The 19,947-nt window shown below is 40.1% G+C and overlaps 1 long non-coding RNA gene across 1 annotated transcript in view; it reads left to right on the forward strand.

Moving 5' to 3' along the window:
- Positions 1 to 19,947, forward strand: part of LOC129620082 (uncharacterized) — a 234,692-nt gene that overhangs the window by 58,093 nt on the left and 156,652 nt on the right. The gene's annotated exons all lie outside the window — the stretch shown is intronic.

Below are 19,947 nucleotides of genomic sequence, written 5' to 3' on the forward strand. Positions count from 1 at the left end.
ACCTAGATAGCATATTGAAAAGCAGAGACATTCCTTTGCCAACAAAGGTCCGTCTAGTCAAGGCTATAGTTTTTCTAGTGGTCATGTATGGATGTGAGAGTTGGACTGTGAAGAAAGCTGAGCGCTGAAGAATTGATGCTTTTGAACTGTGGTGTTGGAGAAGACTCTTGAGAGTCCCTTGGACTGCAAGGAGATCCAACCAGTACATTCTAAGGGAGATCAGTCCTGGGTGTTTTTTGGAAGGACTGATGCTAAAGCTGAAACTTCAATACTTTGACCACCTCATGCGAAGAGTTGACTCACTGGAAAAGACTCTGATGCTGGGAGGGATTGGGGGCAGGAGGAGAAGGGGACAACAGCGGATGAGATGGCTGGATGGCATCACTGACCCGATGGACGTGAGTCTGAGTGAACTCCGGGAGTTGGTGATGGACAGGGAGGCCTGGCGTGCTGCGATTCATGGGGTCACAAAAAGTCGGATGCGACTGAGCGACTGAACTGAACTGATGTTGTAAGTAGATGTGCTGTCATCCAGACTTTGTTGCTCTACTTGTAGAGCATAGGCAGAGTAGATTCAGCATGATTTTTAAGGACCGTAGGATTTTTGGAATGCTGAATGAACGCTGGTTTCAACTTCTCTTTCTAACAAGAGAGTCAGCCTGTCCTTTGAAGCTTTGAAGCCAAGCATTGACTCTTTAGCTATGAAGATCTTAGATGGCATCTTCTTCCAAAATAAGACTGTTTTGTCTACACTGAAAAACTTTTTAGTGTTGCCACCTTCATGAATTACGTTTGGTAAGTCTTCTGGATAACTTGCTGTAGCTTCTACATCAAGCACTTGCTGCTTCACCTTGTACTTTTATACAATGGAGATGGCTTCTTTACTTAAACCTTATGAACCAATCTGTGCTAGATTCATGCTTTTCTTCTTCAGCTTCCTCACCTCACTCAGCCTTCATAGAATTGAATAGGGTTTGGGCCTTGTTCTGGATTAGACTTTGGCTTAAGGGGATGTTGTGGCTGGTTTGATCTTCTATCCAGACCACTAAAACTTTCTCCTTATTGGCCAGAAGGCTGTTTTGCTTATCATTCATATATTCATTGGATTAGCACTTTTAATTTCCTTCAGGAACATTTACATTCATAACTTTTGTTGCATAAGACTTAGCTTTTGCCCTGTTTTGGCTTTCAACAGGCCTTCCTCACTAAGTGTAGTCATTTCTAGCTTTTGATTTAAAGTGAAAAATATATGACTCTTCCTTTCACTTAGAAGCCATTGTAGGGTTATTATTTGGCCTAATTTTAATATTATCATGTGTCAGGGAATAGGGATGCCTGAGGATAAAGAGAGAGACAGGGAAACAGCTGGTTGGTGGAGCAGTCAGAACACCAGCAACACTTAATCCATTAAGTTTCCCATCTTATATGGGTGTGGTTTGTGGTGTTCCAACAAATTACAATAATAACACCAAAGATTACTAATCATAGATCACCATAAGAAACATAATAATAATGAAAAACTTTGAAATTTTTGGAGAATTACCTAAATAAAGTTACACAGAAACATGAAGTAAGCAGATGCTATTAGAAAAAAAATGGCACCAGTAGACTTGCTAGATGTAGGGTTGCCACAGACTTTTAATTTATAAAAAATGCAGTATCTGTGAAGCACAATAAAGCAAAAGTAAGTAGAATGAAGTATGCCTGCATGTATTAATTACAATTAAAATGAATACACACACACTAACCAAGGGCTTCCAAGAATATATCTGTAACCTGATAGAGACCCAAAGAACTGGAGTAGGTAACTAAAAAGACAAATTAATAGAGCTCAGTGCTGTATTATAAAATCAATATTTGAAGAATAAAAATTAAATATAAGGAATAAATTAATTTTTTGAAAATAACATTGTTCTGTAAGTATAACAAGAAAATAGTTGAAAGTCAAATGATACTAGAGAGCTTATCACAAGAAACAATATTCTTTTGCTCTCCCCATTACCCCTTCCTCTAACTTTGCCATGCTTCTCAAAGCTCCCCAGGTAAAAATATTGAACTATTACAGATATTGCTTCTGTGATTTACTTTCTCATTTGTAAATAAGATGGCTATATTGGTGTCATATGCCTATATTGATATCCATACATCAGTTTTTGACATTACCTATTATTTTCCCATAATGATAGATGAATTAAATTATTTACACTGCTTTCCTTTTCCTTTTCCTTATTTCTTGAGAAAACTACATACCAATTTTTAATTCATATTCTATTTTTTAATTATTGAAATAAAACTCACTGCTAAATCAGATAGAATACTATGATTATAGTTCCTTTCTTTTGCAGCTTTCTGTTTTTCTTGGAGTTAATGATAGCCTTTTCTTTTATTTGTTTAGTATTAAGAGCACTCAGTCTTCCCAAACTGTACAAGAACTCTGTAAAATACCTCTGTATGCAATGTCATCCAAGGTCAAATCTATCAGGTAATCTATATTAATACATCCTAATATTTTCTTGGGAGATATCACTTCCACATACAAATACCCTGAGAGCCTTGACTTCTTGCTCTGTTCTGGTTTGGTGACTTTCTTGGTCTGCTGCACAGCTGTGGTCCTAGCACTTCCTTTGCTGTCATCCTGGGAATTCCCTTTACCTCTCTCATGTTTCCTGATTTCCATTCTTCCTCTTTCTTGGTTTACTTCCTCATTTAGTGAAACACATTGTCTTTTGGCTTCCTGAGAAGGCATTTGTGGGAAATTTTTTATGTCTCAAATGTCTTTTTGCTACTCTCGTACTTAATAGTTTGGTTAGGTATAAATCTTTTTACAAAACGTAAAAAAAAATTTGGATAAAACTTTTTTTTACATCTCTATAAGAGTATTTAAGGCATTGTTCCCTTGTCTTTTCGTTCTCAGCCATTGTTCTTAAACTTTTATTCCTGGTTCTCTGTGAGATCTACTTTTGTTTTTCTCTCTGGAACCTCTTAAGATCTTCTTTTTAACTCTGATATTCTGAAGTTTCACAGTAGTAAAATTTGATGTGAGCCCTTTTTCATTTATTGTGATGGGTACTTAATGTGTTTTTTAGTCTGAAGACTCATGTATTTAACCTCCTTCCCCCTATGTAATTTGTTCCTCTTCTTGTTCTCCTCTAGGCCTCATATCCCTGAATCCAGAATCTTTTAGTTAAGTTTCTCACAGAACAATCCTCAGGTGCCGGGGTCCAGGCCCGGCTGATCCAGGGTATTCGAAGCGGGGATGGCGTCGGCGACCTATTTAATTATTTATTCATCAAAGATATAAAGAGTAATAGAATGAGGATAGCTCAGTAGGAAAATTCAGTGGAGAAAAGAGGCTAAGTAGCTTGGTTTACGCGGGAGACCAATAAAACTTCAAGACAAGAAGTTTGCACCACTTACGGAGGCCACAGGCGTCCTTCCGTTCTCCCAAAGGAGAGGAGACACTGCGGCCTCCCTGGTCGGATCTTAGAAGCCCAGGCATAATTAGTAAGCATGGCGGGTTCCGCGCTCCAGATGGAGACTCAGCCAGAGTGAGAGAGAGAGTGACATGGGGAGACCAGTATTTTGAGAAGCTGATCCCGATTCTTTATTTTCCATGGTCTACTTTTATACACTGAGATGTTATGCAAAAGTCACGCGGGGTCAGCAGTCCTGACTTTGATAAAAAAAAGTGCTTCATACAAATGTATACAGAGGTCTTAGGGGTGTTACATCATCTTCTGGCCAGGGGGCCTGCTGACAATTTATGACCCTCTCCTTGTGACAGCGGTCAGTCAACCAGGACACTTACTTATCCAGGGGTGATTATTCTTAAAACAGATGCCACCCAAATAAAGTTACATTCCTATAGGGTGAGGGCGTAGTGGGTTTTAGTTAAGGAAAGAATTTACTTAGCCTAAGGTCTAACGTGATTAATATCAAAGGTTAATACTTATTTCTTCTATATATTCATTAATGTGTGTAAGGGCAGGGGATATGGGGACTTAGCAACAAACATTGGCTCAACAAATGAAAAACCCTTCACCAATACAATTTCTAATCAGCCCATTATACTTATACTAATAGTTTTCTAACTTTTCTAAGGAACCTGTTTTTAGAAGGTTTAAAGCATCTCGTGCCTCTCACAGTTGGGAGGCTGTGAGCAATCACATGTGGCTGGACAAGCCTGTCAGGCAGGCCAGAGAACCTTCAGAGGAGTTTGTAGGTTGAAACACTCCTATCATGCCCAGGAATTATTATTAACTGGAGCTCTAAGTTAACTCCTTCTGCGAAAGAGGTGGTGGGGGACAGCCCCCCATAAAGTCAGAGGTGTAGGGGAGAGCGCAAAGTAGTAAAGTAGGCAGGCTCTGGTTATGGGGGTAGATGCTTGAGGATTTCCAGGGGGACTCCTGAGGCTCGATCCCGCCTTTGCGTATGTCGAGCCTCCTGCCTCATGACCTTTGCCATGGGCGGAGTGCCTCACGCCGGCCCCCAACACTCAAGTATCTCAAAAAGGTGGAAAGACGTTGTTTGACTTAGTGGTTTGGAGTTGGGGACCCTTGGGTTTACTGCTAAGTCGCTTCAGTTGTGTCTGACTCTGTGCGACCCCATAGACGGCAGCCCACCAGGCACCGCCGTCCCTGGGATTCTCCAGGCAATAACACTGGAGTGGGTTGCCATTTCCTTCTCCAATGCATGAAAGTGAAAAGTGAAAGTGAAGTCACTCAGTCGTGTCCGACTCTTAGCGACCCCGTGGACTGCAGCCCACCAGGCTCCTCTGTCCATCGGATTTTCCAGGCAAGAATACTGGAGTGGGGTGCCATAAGTGTTCTCCTAGTTAAAAGCCAAATACAAAACCCAACCAAACAAAAAACTAGCCATCAAATGATCGATCCCATTATAGTCCTGTGCCTTGCTACTACTTTTGATATAGTATCACCGCTTTATTGAGTGAGTGAAAGTTGCTCAGTTGTGTCTGACTCTTTGTGACCCCATGGGCTATACAGTCCATGGAATTCTAGAGTACTGGAGTGGGTAGCCATTCCCTTCTCCAGGGGATCTTCCCAACCCAGAGATAGAACCCAGGTCTCCCGCATTAAAGGTGGATTCTTTACCAGCTGAGCCACGAGGGAAGCCCTCACCACTTGCTCAGTATCAACGTGGAATTCTTTAGTCTTTTCAGAGTCTGCCAGGGCAATTAGCTTGCTTTTCAGTTTTTCACTGCCTTCCCCATGGCCACCCAACCCCATTTCCGTCAAGCACATTTTTTCTGTGGGATCATTTACCATTATATCTTGTATTCTAGTCTTCATTCATTGTGGTTTGGGGTTTATGGATTCAATTCTTCTGATTTTATTGATGTTAAGACTTTTTGTTTCTGTTTCTTGTTCTTGTTTGCTAGTGAATTTTAGAAGAGAAAGAAGTTAGAAAAAAAATCTTTGTACTGTCATTCAGGAAGATCTGTTTAACCATTATGATGATCCAGCAGTGAAATGAACTATCTCGAAAGAAATAAGCTCTAGTTTTGGAAATATCCAATAGAGCTGTTTCTTTCTTTTAAAGACACTGAAGAAGAAGTTTCTCGTGGTGGGTTTGGGAGGGGAGAAGGATTAGATTAAATGACTCACTTAAGTTCTCTTTCAAACATAAGAGTTTATGAATTCTGTATTTTTCTACTATGGGCTTAAGGGAAGCAGAAATCAAATAATAATTACAACTATAAGCCTGAAAATTAGGCTGCCTCCATATTAATTCCAGTTCTGTCTTTTATTTAGGCTATATTTTAATCTCTTCAGCTTTAATTTCCTACTCTGTAAAATGAGACTACCTATTTTCTAACACAGTGAATATGATCTATATAGTAAACACTAATATATGTTAACTAATTCCAATAATGATGTGTTTAAGTCAAGTCTGTGAAATGGGAATTAGTATTTTCTAAACTAATAGTATTTTGCAGTTATTGCTGTTTAGAACCAAGTTTAAGTATGAGAATCTTGTATCGTTTCTTGGTCATGGTATGTATACACTTGATCTGGGTTAGATTTGTGGGGATAAGAAGCAAGTCTTTGTATATTCTGTTTGTACTCAGCAGATGTCATCTTTGTGTTTCTAGAATAGGGCTTATGGCCAAGCAGAGATTATTTTCAACTAGTCTAAATACAAAACCATGCAGAAATTTACAACATTTGATTCCTATGGTGATACCTTTTCAATTTGTACTAGTTGTGTTCAGATGGTCTCCAGAAGTGAAACGTATGATTCATATCCTATGGAAATAATTTAGTTTTATTACTTTTAAGTGAGAAGTAGTTAAACAAGGATTGTCTTTAGTAAAGGGCAATGTGAACTAGCTTTCATTGATAAATCATTTTAAATCTGCATAAATATTGGTTGCTGGGCTTCCCTCGTGGTTCAGATGGTAAAGAATCTGCCTGCAATGAGGGAGATCTGGATCCCTGCGTTGGAAAGATCCCCTGGAGAAGGGAATGGTTACCCACTCCAGTATTCTTGCCTGGAGAATGCCATAGACAGAGGAGCCTGGTGGGCTACAGTCCATGGGGTCTCCTGAGAGTCAAACAGTGACTAATGGAACAGTTGGGTGCTACACTAGAAAGAAGAGCTCTACTTCTTAAGTGGCCTTATTTAGTTACTTAAATATATTTTCAGGATAACAATTTAATCATGAATTTTTTTCTTATGAACAATGCAGGTACATTTTAGGGTATGCTCCTTTACTCAGATTTTCTGTTTAATCTCAATTAAAAAGATTTTGCTGCATGCATTCTACAAGGGAGACTTGGCTCATGTCAAGGTAGGTTAGAATAAAGTCTGCATGCTGCTGCTGCTGCTAAGTTGCTTCAGTTGTGTCCGACTCTTGTGACCCCATAGATGGCAGCTCACCAGGCCCTTCCATCCATGGGATTTTCCAGGCAAGAGTACTGGAGTGGGGTGCCAGTGCCTTCTCCAAAGTCTGCATATTGCAATAATACTGAGTTCATCTCTGCAAAGTCCCTCCCTATTGCACTGCTGAATGTACCAGTGACCCAGGAGCATGGAAGTCGTGTACTGCCTTGTTCATACAAAATGTCTCCATTGAGCATCGGGTTGAGTTTTCATGGCCACCAAGGGCTGCAGCAATGACATTCCCCTGGAACAGGCTTCACTGTTCTAACCTGCTGGCAAGGGGGCTGGAAGACCATACGGCTGAAGCATGGCAGTGTTTCTCTGCTTCCTCCTGTCAATGCCTGTTTCACCAGCAATTGTTCAGCACAGTTTAGGATACTGTTTTGGATAGTGGTCTACTTGTTGCTGCAGATCAACAGGAAAAGCCTGCTGGCCTTTGAATACTCTAACATAACCCTGGGGGAAGAATTGCTGAACTCCAGGGTTACAGTCACTTCATGGTGTCCCACTTCCTCTGGCTCATGTTCCCCACAGGAGAGTTGGGAAATATATCCTTTTGAAAGAACTCTAGTCACAAAATACCAAAATTAATGACAAGAAGGTAATGATATAGAGTGACTGAAATGTCAGTTGCTGATGATCCCAACTTTGAGGTTGCCAAGCCACCTGTGGTTTTACATTGGGCCCTTCCTGTCAGGTCTATTTCTTTCCTGCATCCCCTTTTTCCATTCCTATTTATTGCGAGTTTGACTGCTATAGTGGCATCTGCAGAATCTTAGCAGGGGAAGGGATCTCACAGATCATCTTCTCTCCTCCCTTGAACTCAGAGGTTCTGTCCAGAGCCACCCTGACCCATTGTCAGGTAGATGACATTTGATGAAAAACAATCAGTTCAGTTCAGTTGCTCAGTTGTGTCTGACTCTTTGTGACCTCATGGATTGCAGCATGCCAGGCTTCCCTATCCATCACCAACTCCCAGAGCTTGCTCAAACTCATGTCCATCAAGTTGGTGATGCCCTGCAACCATCTCATCCTCTGTCATCCTCTTCTCCCCCTGCTTTCAATCCTTCCCAGCATCAGGGTCTTTTCCAGTGAGTCAGTTCTTCACATCAGGTGGCCAAAGTATTGGAGTTTCAGCTTCAGCATCAGTCCTTCCAGTGAATATTCAGGACTGATCTCCTTTAGGATGGACTGGTTGGATCTCCTTGCAGCCCAAGGGACTCAAGAGTCTTCTCCAACACCACAGTTCAAAAGCATCAATTCTTTGGCGCTCGGCTTTCTTTATAGTCCAAGTCTCACATCCATACATGACTACTGGAAAAACCATAGCCTTGACTAGATGGACCTTTGTTGGCAAAGTAATGTCTCTGCTTTTGAATATGCTATCTAGGTTGGTCATAACTTTTCTTCCAAGGAGCAAGTGTGTTTTAAGTTCATGGCTGCAGTCACCATCTGCAGTGATTTTGGAGCCCATGAAAATAAAGTTTGTCACTGTTTTCATTGTTTCCCCATCTATTTGCCATGAAGTGATGGGACTGGATGCCATGATCTTAGTTTTTTGAATGTTGAGGGTTTTTAAAAATATTTTTTTTAATTTAATTTTATTTTATTTTTAAACTTTACAATATTGTATGTTTTGCCAAATATCGAAATGAATCCACCACAGGTATACCTGTGTTCCCCATCCTGAACCCTCCTCCCTCCTCCCTCCCCATACCCTCCCTCTGGGTCATCCCAGTGCACCAGCCCCAAGCATCCAGTATCGTGCATCGAACCTGGACTGGCGACTCATTTCATACATGATATTATACATGTTTCAATGCCATTCTCCCAAATCTCCCCACCCTCTCCCTCTCCCACAGAGTCCATAAGACTGATCTATACATCAGTGTCTCTTTTGCTGTCTCGTATACAGGGTTATTGTTACCATCTTTCTAAATTCCATATATATGCGTTAGTATACTGTATTGGTGTTTTTCTTTCTGGCTTACTTCACTCTATATTATTCTTATTTATTTATTTGGCTGCACATGGTCTTAGTTGTGGGATGTGGGATCTAGTTCCCCAACCAGGGATCAAACCCAGGGCCCCAGCACTGAGAGCTCAGAGTCTTAGCCACTGGACCACCAAGGGAGTCCTGAATGTTGAGTTTTAAGCCAACTTTTTCACTCTCCTCTTTCACTTTTATCAAGAGGCTCTTCAGTTCCTCTTTGCTTTTTGCCATAAGGGTGGTGTCATCTGCATATCTGAGGTTATTGATATTTCTCCTGGAAATCTTGATTATAGCTTGTGCTTTATCCAGCCCAACATTTCACATGATGTACTCTGCATATAAATTAAATAAGCAGGGTGATGATATATGATCTTGATGTACTCCTTGAAAAAAAACTTGAACGTACTCCTTGAAATAAACTTGAACATACTCCTTGGAAAAAACTTGATGTACTCCTTGAAAAACTTGAGGTACCGATTGAAAAACAATCAGTCCTTCCTAGTAAGATAGCACTGCTTGGCAAGAGGAAATAAAGGAATCAAGTCTCCAAAAATGATAGATCCATGGTGTTTTACCACTTGAGCACTGTGCTTCCTTTCAAAGGTTTGCCAAAGGCATGTATTTCTCTTTCAAAAAGCTTTTTTTTTTTTTCTTTGTGAGTTTTTTGGTAATTTAATATTATATATCAATTCTTTTGATTTTCTTCCCTAAGGGTCATGAGTTCTCCTTTTCCCTACCTGAGTGTCATGAGGCCTGACTTTTGCTGCTAATCACAAAGCCATTCTAAGAAGGGGTCTAAGGTTGAAATTATGTTTTAAGGAAAGCCTGTCATTTTGATGTGTTAAAAAACAGGAGTGTGGTGGTCACCTTGTTACAATACACTAAGTACCCTTTTCCTTCCTTCTTGCAATGCAGTTCTTATCAAAGAGTATGGACCTATTTTTAACTTCTGTGTCGTTTTTTTCTCCACAAAAATTCGATGTGATTTTGATAGAATCTGGGATATCACAAACCCTGAGAAGGCAGAGGTGGTCAGCAGAATAGGAGGGAGTGAGCAAATGGTTAAACCTCTGTTCCTTTATTTTCTAATCCTCTTTATTGTGTCTCCTTCTTATCTCCCTTCTGTAGTGCACAGATGCCTAGGCTTTTTTTCCCGCAACAGACCACTAACTGAGTTTGTCTGTCTTCCTGTCTGGTTTTTAAGACCCCTTTCCTGCTCTAAATATCTTTATGTGACTGGTTGTCCCTGTATGCACGTACGCTCAGTCACGTCTGACTCTTTGCGACCCCATGGACTGTAGCTTGTCAGGATCCTCTGCCCATGGGATTTTCCAAGCAAGAATACTGGAATGGGTTGCTGTTTCCTCCTCCAGGGGCTCTTCCCAACCCAGGGATCACCTGCATCTCTTGTATCTCCTGCATTGGGAGGTGGGTTCTTTACTGCTGTGTTACCTGAGTTGTCCCTAGATTAGATTAATTTACTATGTATGGATCTTGATTCAAGTTTAAGAACTGGAAAGGAAACACCTCACCTCCTCCATATGTCTTTAAACCATTTTGCAATCCATTCTGTATCAATTTGAATTGTACCAAAGTAATCTTGTGAATCAGTTGATCTTGCTAATCAGTTATGATCCCAAATTGTAGCAGAGTCCTGACAGAGCTGCCTTGTTGCCTAACTTCACGGGTCACCCTTCAAACAAAATAAATGTGGGACCCACTGGTTTTGGGAGACATGATGGTCTTAGACTCAGCATGAAACTACTGCCAGATGGAGTCATGGTTTTCTTGGGAAGGACAAATTCCCAACTACCATCCCCTCAGATACCCAAAAGAGATCACAAAATCATTAAAAGTATGAAGGAAAAATTCAGAGGAATCCTCTTAGGTATCTGTATGGTGCCAACAAGTGCAAATACAACTTCTTCAAAGACTTTCCTGTGGGAAAATGGAACTGTTATTAAAAAATAATGAAAGCCCAGCTGTAAACCTTCACTCTTAGCCCCAAATCTGCCTTCCCATGAGGTTCCCATTGGTGAAAAGAAGTATTTTGTAGATTGTCTGGAAATAAAATTAAGTTCCTGAGATGTGATCACTACCTCCTCATGGACTAGAAGACCCCAGCCTAGAAGTAATGGGTGCTGATCCTCTCCCGAGGAAGCGCAGTCCTACAGTGTCCCACCCAGAACCAGACAAGGGCCTCCCCAGAAGTCTCTTCACAGAAGCCAGTACTTCCATACCTGAACCTTACTTTTAAAGTCACGGGATGTAGGTAAAAATGGACTAATATATTTAAATATGTATGATCATCAACAAGTGTGTGCACATTACCAAAACAGAAAAATACAAGAAATGGAAAAGCAAGACAAACAACACTTGGCAGACTACTAATGTATTTTTTAAAAATTCAGAATGTAAAATTCAGAGATCTTAGAACCTAAAGAATGAGAAAATGGGCTTCCCAGATGGCACGGTGGTTAAAGAATCAGCCTCCCAATGCACGAGATGTGGGTTTGATCCATGGGTTGGGAAGATCCCTTGGAGTAGGAATTGGCAAACCATTACAGTATTCTTGCCTGGGAAATCCACTGGCTACAGTCAATGGGGTTGTGAGGAGTCAGATACAACTGAATGATTGAGCATACACACACAAAGATTGTGCATCTTTTGTGGGGGTAGGAAGGCAACAATAAGCAATTAACTTTAAAAAATCCATACACTTATTGAAACTATGAAACTTTATTGGTTAGAAGCACATATGAAGAATGTGAACATTTTGCTTGAGTGTATTTTGTATATTTAGCTAAAAAATAGAATGGTGATATACATTTATGTATATAAAGTTAAACATATGAATTAAGCTGTTTTAAATGAGTACTTTTTTATATCAAAGACTGAAACTCAAGAAGAGAAATTTAACTTTGTACTAATAAGAAAAAAATAAGGTCATGGAAAAGATAGACATCTTGGGCCTGAGTCTAAGAGGGGAAAAAAGTGAAAGGTTTAAATCTGTCCTAAATATTAATAATAAAAGTCCCAGTTCTAGAAAGCCGGGATTGAAAAATAGAAACAACAAAAATTAATGTGGTAAGTTTTTAAATATTTATTCCAAAATTTGATGATCATTTTTATTTAAAAACCTGTTAGATTTCAAAGGTAACTACTCCTATATTGTATAATGCAACTGGGAAATTAAATGTGATTTTGTGTTTTTCTCTATAAGGATAAATGACATAAAAATTGAAGTGAAAATATGCAATTACTTTATGTTAAAGTAATTGTATGTTTTCACTTCAATTTTTAATTGAAATATATTTGTGTAAATATACATAAAGTAACATAAATAAAATAATATTTCTGTTGCACTGCCTCATTTTGATATAGTCTGCTTATTTTCTGATATTCTGAAGTAGTTTTTGGAAGATTGAATTTATAAGATAGTAAGGAATACTTTTATTTATCCAAAGACCCATGAAAAATTGAAGTTCTACATCAGTGTCATCTGTAATTGGAGAAGGCGATGGCACCCCACTCCAGTACTTTTGCCTGGAAAATCCCATGGATGGAGGAGCCTGGTAGGCTACAGTCCATGGGGTCGCTAGAGTCGGACATGACTGAGTGACTTCACTTTCACTTTTCACTTTCATGCATTGGAGAAGGAAATGGCAACCCACTCCAGTGTTCTTGCCTGGAGAATCCCAGGGATGGGGAAGACTGGTGGGCTGCCATCTATGGGGTCACACAGAGTCGGACACGACTGAAGTGACTTAGCAGCAGCAGCAGCAGCAGCATCTGTAATTAAATTAAAGATAAATATGTTTTTGATAAATGAAAATTTATCAGATGATATACTCAGAATAAATGAATCTTGGATCATGAGCCAAGGGGAAGACTTTTAGTTGAAACATCAAAATTGAGTTTACATGTAATGTTCAGTTCAGTTCAGTTCATTCGCTCAGTTGTGTCCAACTCTTTGCAACTGCATGGACTGCAGCACACCAGGTTTCCCTGTCCAGCACCAGCTCCCAAAGCTTGCTCAAACTCATGTCCATCAAGTCAGTGATGCCATCCAACTATCTCATCTTCTGTCGTCCCCTTCTCCTCCCACCTTCAATCTTTCCCAGCATCAGGGTCTTTTCAAATGAGTCAGTTCTTCGCATCAGTTGGCCAAAGTATTGTTGCCTACATACAATCCCAGATGGCTCAGTGGTAAAGAATCCACCTGCCAATGCAGGAGATGTAGGAGACGCAGGTTTGATCCCTGGTTGGGACGATCTTCTGGAGGAGAAAATGGCAACCCACTCCAGTATTCTTGCTTGGAAAATCCTGTGGATGTAGGAGCCTGCCAGGCTACAGTCCATGGGGTTGCAAAGAGCTGGACACAACTGAGCATGAGCATGCAAAAAAAAAAAGAAAAGGAAAACAGAAAATTAAAGGCTTTGAACTTGTCTGATGCTAAATGGAAGTGGTACTCACTGGGACAATCACTGGATCATAAAATGCAAATAAAACATTCCATGATATATCAGGTTGCTAAGGGAATGAGAAAATGTGTGGTATACACTAGGAAGTGCTTTTAGCTTAGGAAAGAGATTTGGATATATTTAAAGAGTTTTATGATAGGGCAAAATTTAGGAGAGATAAGTTTTAAATTACTTTACTTACTAGAAATGAAAGAGAACCGGGAATCACTTTGCCCAGCAATCCCTTGGATAAATGAATTCATATTTTTCATTGTCGACGACACAGGGAAACTTTCCATCCTCAAAGAGTGAACTGAATTAGCTGTGGGACTCCCTTCCAAAACTATTTATTAGAACTAAGAAGAGTAGTGACCCAAAGCTTGCACTTCTGAGAATGCTGAACTGGCAGTGAAGAGGATGCCAAAGACCTAGACTCAAAACCAGTTGAAAAAAGTGAAGCAAACCACCTGTCAAACAAACACCATTACATATCTATGGAGAATGAAGGCTGAAGAATGAATCTAGAACCAAGTAGCTGGAATACACATCCTTTCTGGGCTCCCTGCTCAAAACAAAAGTGACTAACCAGAAAATACTGGGCTTTGCTCAGTATTTTATTGTCCATATTGACCTTGAGGTGGATATCTTAGAACTCATAGTTCAATAATGAAAATAAAAATTATTCTTGCTTGTGTCAGAGAAAAAAGTGCTGCAATTATAGAATTACTCAAATTAAATAGGACCATTGTACTTCTAGAACAGAATTAGAAATATCAATGTAAGCTTTAAAAGAAAACTTTTATACCTTTGAGAATGCAATAACCTAGGAACAATGGTACCCCATTTGCACTCTATCACCCTGTTCTTGCTCTCTGTATTTTTTCACTAAGGAAAATTAAGGATCCTTAGAGAAACATTTCAGTCTAGGTTTGGTGTAGAAATATACCAGGTAGCTTGGATCATCCTCTACCAGAAAGCAAGAAAGCTCTCAAAGATTAATAAAGTCATATGAAAAAGACACAGTTCAGTTCAGTCCCTCAGTCATGTCTGACTCTTTGCGACCCCATGGACCAGGCTCCCCTGTCCATCACCAACTCCCGGAGCTTACTCAAACTCATGTTCATCGTGTCAGTGATGCCATCCAACCATCTCATCCTCTGTTGACCCCTTCTCCTCCTGCCTTCAATCTTTCCCAGCATCAGGGTCTTTTCACACGAGTCAGTTCTTTGCATCAGGTGGCCAGAGTACTGGAGTTTCAGCTTCAGCATTAGTCCTTCCAGTGAATATTCAGGACTGATTTCCTTTAAGATTGACTGGTTTGATCTCCTTGCAATCCAAGGGACTCTTAGGAGTCTTCTCCAGCACCACAGTTCAAAAGCATCAATTTTTCAGTGCTCAGCTTTCTTTAGAGTCCAACTCTTACATTCATACATGACTACTGGAAGCAAGACTACTCTCATCATACTTGCAGTCAACTCAAGTCCCCTTGTTTTGTTTTGGTTGTTTTTATGTGATATGTTTTAAATATGATTTTCTAATTCTATATTTGTGTATTTTGAACTAGACTGCTATTTTGAACCTAGAAATTTTACTTATTATCTCTATTAAACTGATAGTTTTGGCTCATTATTCCAACTTATTTTGATGTTTTGGAATGATGGTTCTGTCATTAAATGTTCTGTATTCCAAGCTTTTCTCATCTGTACTACTGTCACCTCTTCTTTCCTTTCTATGACACTGTTATGTATGGAATATGTTGGTGACTTGTTTCACAAATTAGTCCGTAGTTACACTATAGAAGGGTAAGATTATATCATCACTAGAGAAGAATAAATATCATCAAGAGATCTTTGTATTGGAGCTGAATGAAGCAACTATTGATGCTGAGTCATTTCCCTTTGGGAAGATGAGCACATTTGCTACTCTGAATAGCACTGGTAATGGTAGTCACTGTTTTCTATTAGGCAGGAAGATTTATTCTGATATAGAAATGTTTGTTTTAACGTAAAGGATAAGTGGTACATACAGATATTAGGAATCAAAAGTGGTAGACAGCAGTAAACACTTGCTATTCTGATAGCTGCCCAACATCCAAATCTTCTGTCCATTTCAAACCCCATTCACCAATGCATCGGTCTTGTTTGAGGGCAGGGTTCTGCCTTCCTTCTAGTAAGGTAGAAAGGACCATTTCCTTTCCGACTGTTGGAAATGAGTACAAGACCCAAACTTGTCCAAACACACTATCACCTGGAACTTTGAACAGGCGGAGTGATGCCGGGAACAAAGGTTACTTTCTGGGGGCAGTGATAAGTGTCCAGTGGGATGAAGAGTTTCCAACAGTCCCAGTATTACAGCAGGAGGTTTTAGCAGTATAACCTTAATCAGAACATTTAATCAGGGCCAAATCTCTCCTGCTTAGATTTCCTTGATTCCTTATCATTTTTTGAACCTGGTTCCCCATTATTTCTTAGATTTGGTAGGGTAACTATAAATTTCCTTTCTGTTTAAATGTTATAGAATCAGTTTCTATCACTTGCAAGAGGATCTCAGAGTAGTATGGTACACAAAGTACACATCACAGGGGAAGGCCACCACAGGGCTTTGCAGATGGCTCATTAATGGCAATTTCTTTTGCTCCTTTTCCCCTCTTTGTTCCCCTCCAGTTGTATTATAAGCTTTTTAAAGGTCTATTTCTCTTCACTAACCTCCTCTAAGAAGGTGCTTATTGTATTGCCTTGTACAAAGAAAGCAGTCAATACTGCTTCTTGCCCAAATTACACACAGAGTGAATTGGAATTTATCACTGATTCCTCCAAGGTTGCAAGCAGCATGGGTGAAAATATAAAAATGCCCTGGCAAGCAAATTGAAAACAGAAGTAGTGCTCTAGTTCTGGCTAGCTTCTTTGGTTACAACATTTATAATGCTTAGGAGGTGGGATGACTTAAATGCGTCGTTTGTTTGGTTTTGTTTTTGACCTAACAAACAGTATGGGAATTCCTTCTTGAAATTTTACTTGGTGCCATACATTTCTATACAGTCAGCAAAAACAAGACTGGGAGCTGACTGTGGCTCAGATCATGAACTCCTTACTGCCAAATTCAGACTTAAATTGAAGAAAGTAGGGAAAACCACTAGACCGTTCAGGTGTGACCTAAATCAAATCCCTTACGATTATACAGTGGAACTGACAAATAGATTCCAGAGCTTAGATCTGATAGACAGAGTGACTGAAGCACCATGGATGAGGTTTGTGACGTTGTACAGGAGGCAGTGATCAAGACCATCCCCAAGAGTTCAGTTCAATTGCTCAGTCATGTCTGACTCTTTGCAACTCCATGGACTGCAGTGCGCCAGGCCTCTCTGTCCATCACCAACTCCAGGAGTGTATTCAAACTCATGTCCATTGAGTTGGTGATGCCATTGAACCATCTCATCCTCATCCCTTCTACTCCCGCCTTCAATCTTCCCAGCATCAGGGTCTTTTCAAATCAGTCAGTATTTCGAATCAGGTGGCCAAAGTATTGGAGCTTCAGCTTCAGCATCAGTCCTTCCAATGAATATTCGGACAGATTTCCTTGAGGATGGACTGGTTTGATCTCCTTGCAGTCCAACGGACCCTCAAGAGTCTTCTCCAACACCACAGTTCAAAAACATCAATTTTTTGGCACTCAGCTTTCTTTAGAGTCCAACTCTCACATCCATACATGATTACTGGAAAAACCATAGCTATGACTAGATGGACCTTTTTTGGTAAAGAAATGTCTCTGCTTTTTAATATGCTGTCTAGGTTGGTCATACCTTTTCTTCCAAGGAGCAAGCGTCTTTTAATTTCATGGCTGCAGTCACCATCTGCAGTGATTTTGAGCCCCCCAAAATAAAGTCTTTCACTGTTTCCATTGTTTCCCCATCTATTTGCCATGAAGTGATGGGACTGGATACCATGATCTTAGTTTTTTAATGTTGAGTTTTAAGCCAACTTTTTTACTCTGCTCTTTCACTTTCATCAAGAGGCTCTTAAGTTCTTCTTCACTTTCTGCTTTAAGGATGGTGTCATCTGCACATCTAAGGTATTGCTATTTCTCCCAGCAGTCTTGATTCCAGCTAATGCTTCATCTAGCCCAGCATTTCTCATGATGTATTCTGCATATAAGTTAAATAAGCAGGGTGACAATGTACAGCCTTGATGTACTCCTTTCCCTTATTTGGAACCAGTCTGTTGTTCCATGTCTATTTCTAACTGTTGGTTCCTGACCTGCCTACAGATTTCTCAAGAGGCAGGTCAGGTGGTCTGACCTGACCACTACCTCTCTGGAATACAGAGAGGTATTCCCCTCTCTTTAAGAATTTTCCACAGTTTGTTGTGATCCACACAGTCAAAGGCTTTGGCATAGTCAATAAAGTAGATGTTTTCCTGGAACTCTCTTGCTTTTTCGATGATCCAGCAGATGTTGGCAATTTGATCTCTGGTTCCTCTGCCTTTTCTAAATCCAGTTTGAACCTCTGGAAGTTCACAGTTCACGTACTGTTGAAGCCTGGCTTGGAGAATTTTGAGCATTACTTTGCTAGTGTGTGAGATGAGTGCAATTGTGTGGTAGTTTGAGCATTCTTTGGCATTGCCTTTCTTTGGGATTGGAATGAAAACTGACCTTTTCCAGTCCTGTGGCCACTGCTGAGTTTTCCAGATTTTCTGGCATATTGGGTGCAGCACTTTTACAGCATCATCTTTTAGGATTTGAAATAACTCAACTGGAATTCCATCACTCCCCAAGAATAAGAAATGCAGAAAGGCAAAATGGTTGTCTGCAGAGGCCTTACAAAGAGCTGAGGAAAGAAGAGAAGTTAAAGGGCAAAGAAGAAAAGAAAAGGTAAACCCATTTGAATACAGAGCTCCAAAGAATAACAAGAAATAAGAAAGCCTTCCTCAGCGATCAGTGCAAAGAAATAGATGAAAACAATAGAATAGAAAAGACTAGAGATCGTTTCAAGAAAATTAGAGATACCAAGGGAACATTTCATGCAAAGATGAGTACAATAAAGGAGAGAAATGGTATGGACCTAACAGAAGCAGAAGATATTAAGAAGAGGTGGCAAGAATACACAGAAGAACTGTTCAAAAAAGATCTTCACGACCCAGATAATCACTATGGTGTGATCACTCACCTAGAGCGAGACATCCTGGAATGTGAAGTCAAGTGGGCCTTAGGAAGCATCACTACGAACAAAGCTAGTGGAGGTGATGGAATTCCAGTTGAGCTATTTCAAATCCTAAAAGATAATGCTGTGAAAGTGCTGCACTCAATATGCCAGCAAATCTGCAAAACTCAGCAGTGGCCACAGGACTGGAAAAGGTCAGTTTTCATTCCAATCCCAAAGAAAGACAATGCCAAAGAATGCTCAAATACTGCACAATTGCACTCATCTCACACTCTAGCAAAGTAATGCTCAAAATTCTCCAAGCCAGGCTTCAACAGTACATGAACTGTGAACTTCCAGATGTTCAAGCTGGTTTTAGAAAAGGCAGAGGAACCAGAGGTCAAATTGCCACACCTGCTGGATCATCGAAAATGCAAGAGAGTTCCAGAAAAATATCTACTTCTGCTTTATTGACTATGCCAAAGCCTTTGACTGTGTGGATCACAGCAAACTATGGAAAATTCTTAAAGAGATGGGCATACCAGACCACCTGACCTGCCTCCTTAGAAATTTGTATGTAGGTGAAGAAGGAACAGTTAGAACTGGACATGGAACAACAGATTGGTTCCATATAGGAAAAGGAGTACGTCAAGACTATACATTGTCACCCTGCTTATTTAACTTACATGCAGAGTACATCATGCAAAATCCTGGGCTGGATTAGGCACAAGCTGGAATCAAGATTGCTGGGGGAAATTATCAATAACCTTAGATATGCAGATGACACCACCCTTATGGCAGAAAGTGAAGAAGAACTAAAGAGTCTGTTGATGAAAGTGAAAGAATAGAGGGAAAAAGTTGGCTTAAAGCTCAACATTCAGAAAATTAAGATCATGGCATCTGGTCCCATCACTTCATGGCAAATAGATGGGGAAACAATGGAAACAGTGAAAGACTTTATTTTGGGGGGGCTCAAAATCACTGCAGATGGTGACTGAAGCCATGAAATTAAAAGATGCCCTTGGAAGAAAAGGTATGACCAACCTAGACAGCATATTAAAAAGCAGAGACATTACTAACAAAGGTCTGTCTAGTCAAACATATCGTTTTTTCAGTAATTATGTATGAATGTGAGAGTTGGACTCTCACGAAAGCTGAGTGCTGAAAAATTGATGTTTTTGAACTGTGGTGTTGGAGAAGACTCTTGAGAGTCTGTTGGACTGCAAGGAGATCAAACCAGTCCATCCTAAAGGAAATGTGCCCTGAATATTCATTGGAAGGACTGATGCTGAAGCTGAAACTCCAATACTTTGGCCACCTGATGCGAAGAACTGATTCATTTGAAAAGACCCTGATGCTGGGAAAGATTGAAGGTGGAACGAGAAGGGGACGACAGAGGATGAGATGGCTGAATGGCATCACTGACACAATAGACATGAGTTTGCGTAAGCTCC

Source organism: Bubalus kerabau, chromosome 9 (assembly GCF_029407905.1).
Source record: "Bubalus kerabau isolate K-KA32 ecotype Philippines breed swamp buffalo chromosome 9, PCC_UOA_SB_1v2, whole genome shotgun sequence".
Classification (NCBI taxonomy): Eukaryota; Metazoa; Chordata; class Mammalia; order Artiodactyla; family Bovidae; genus Bubalus; species Bubalus kerabau.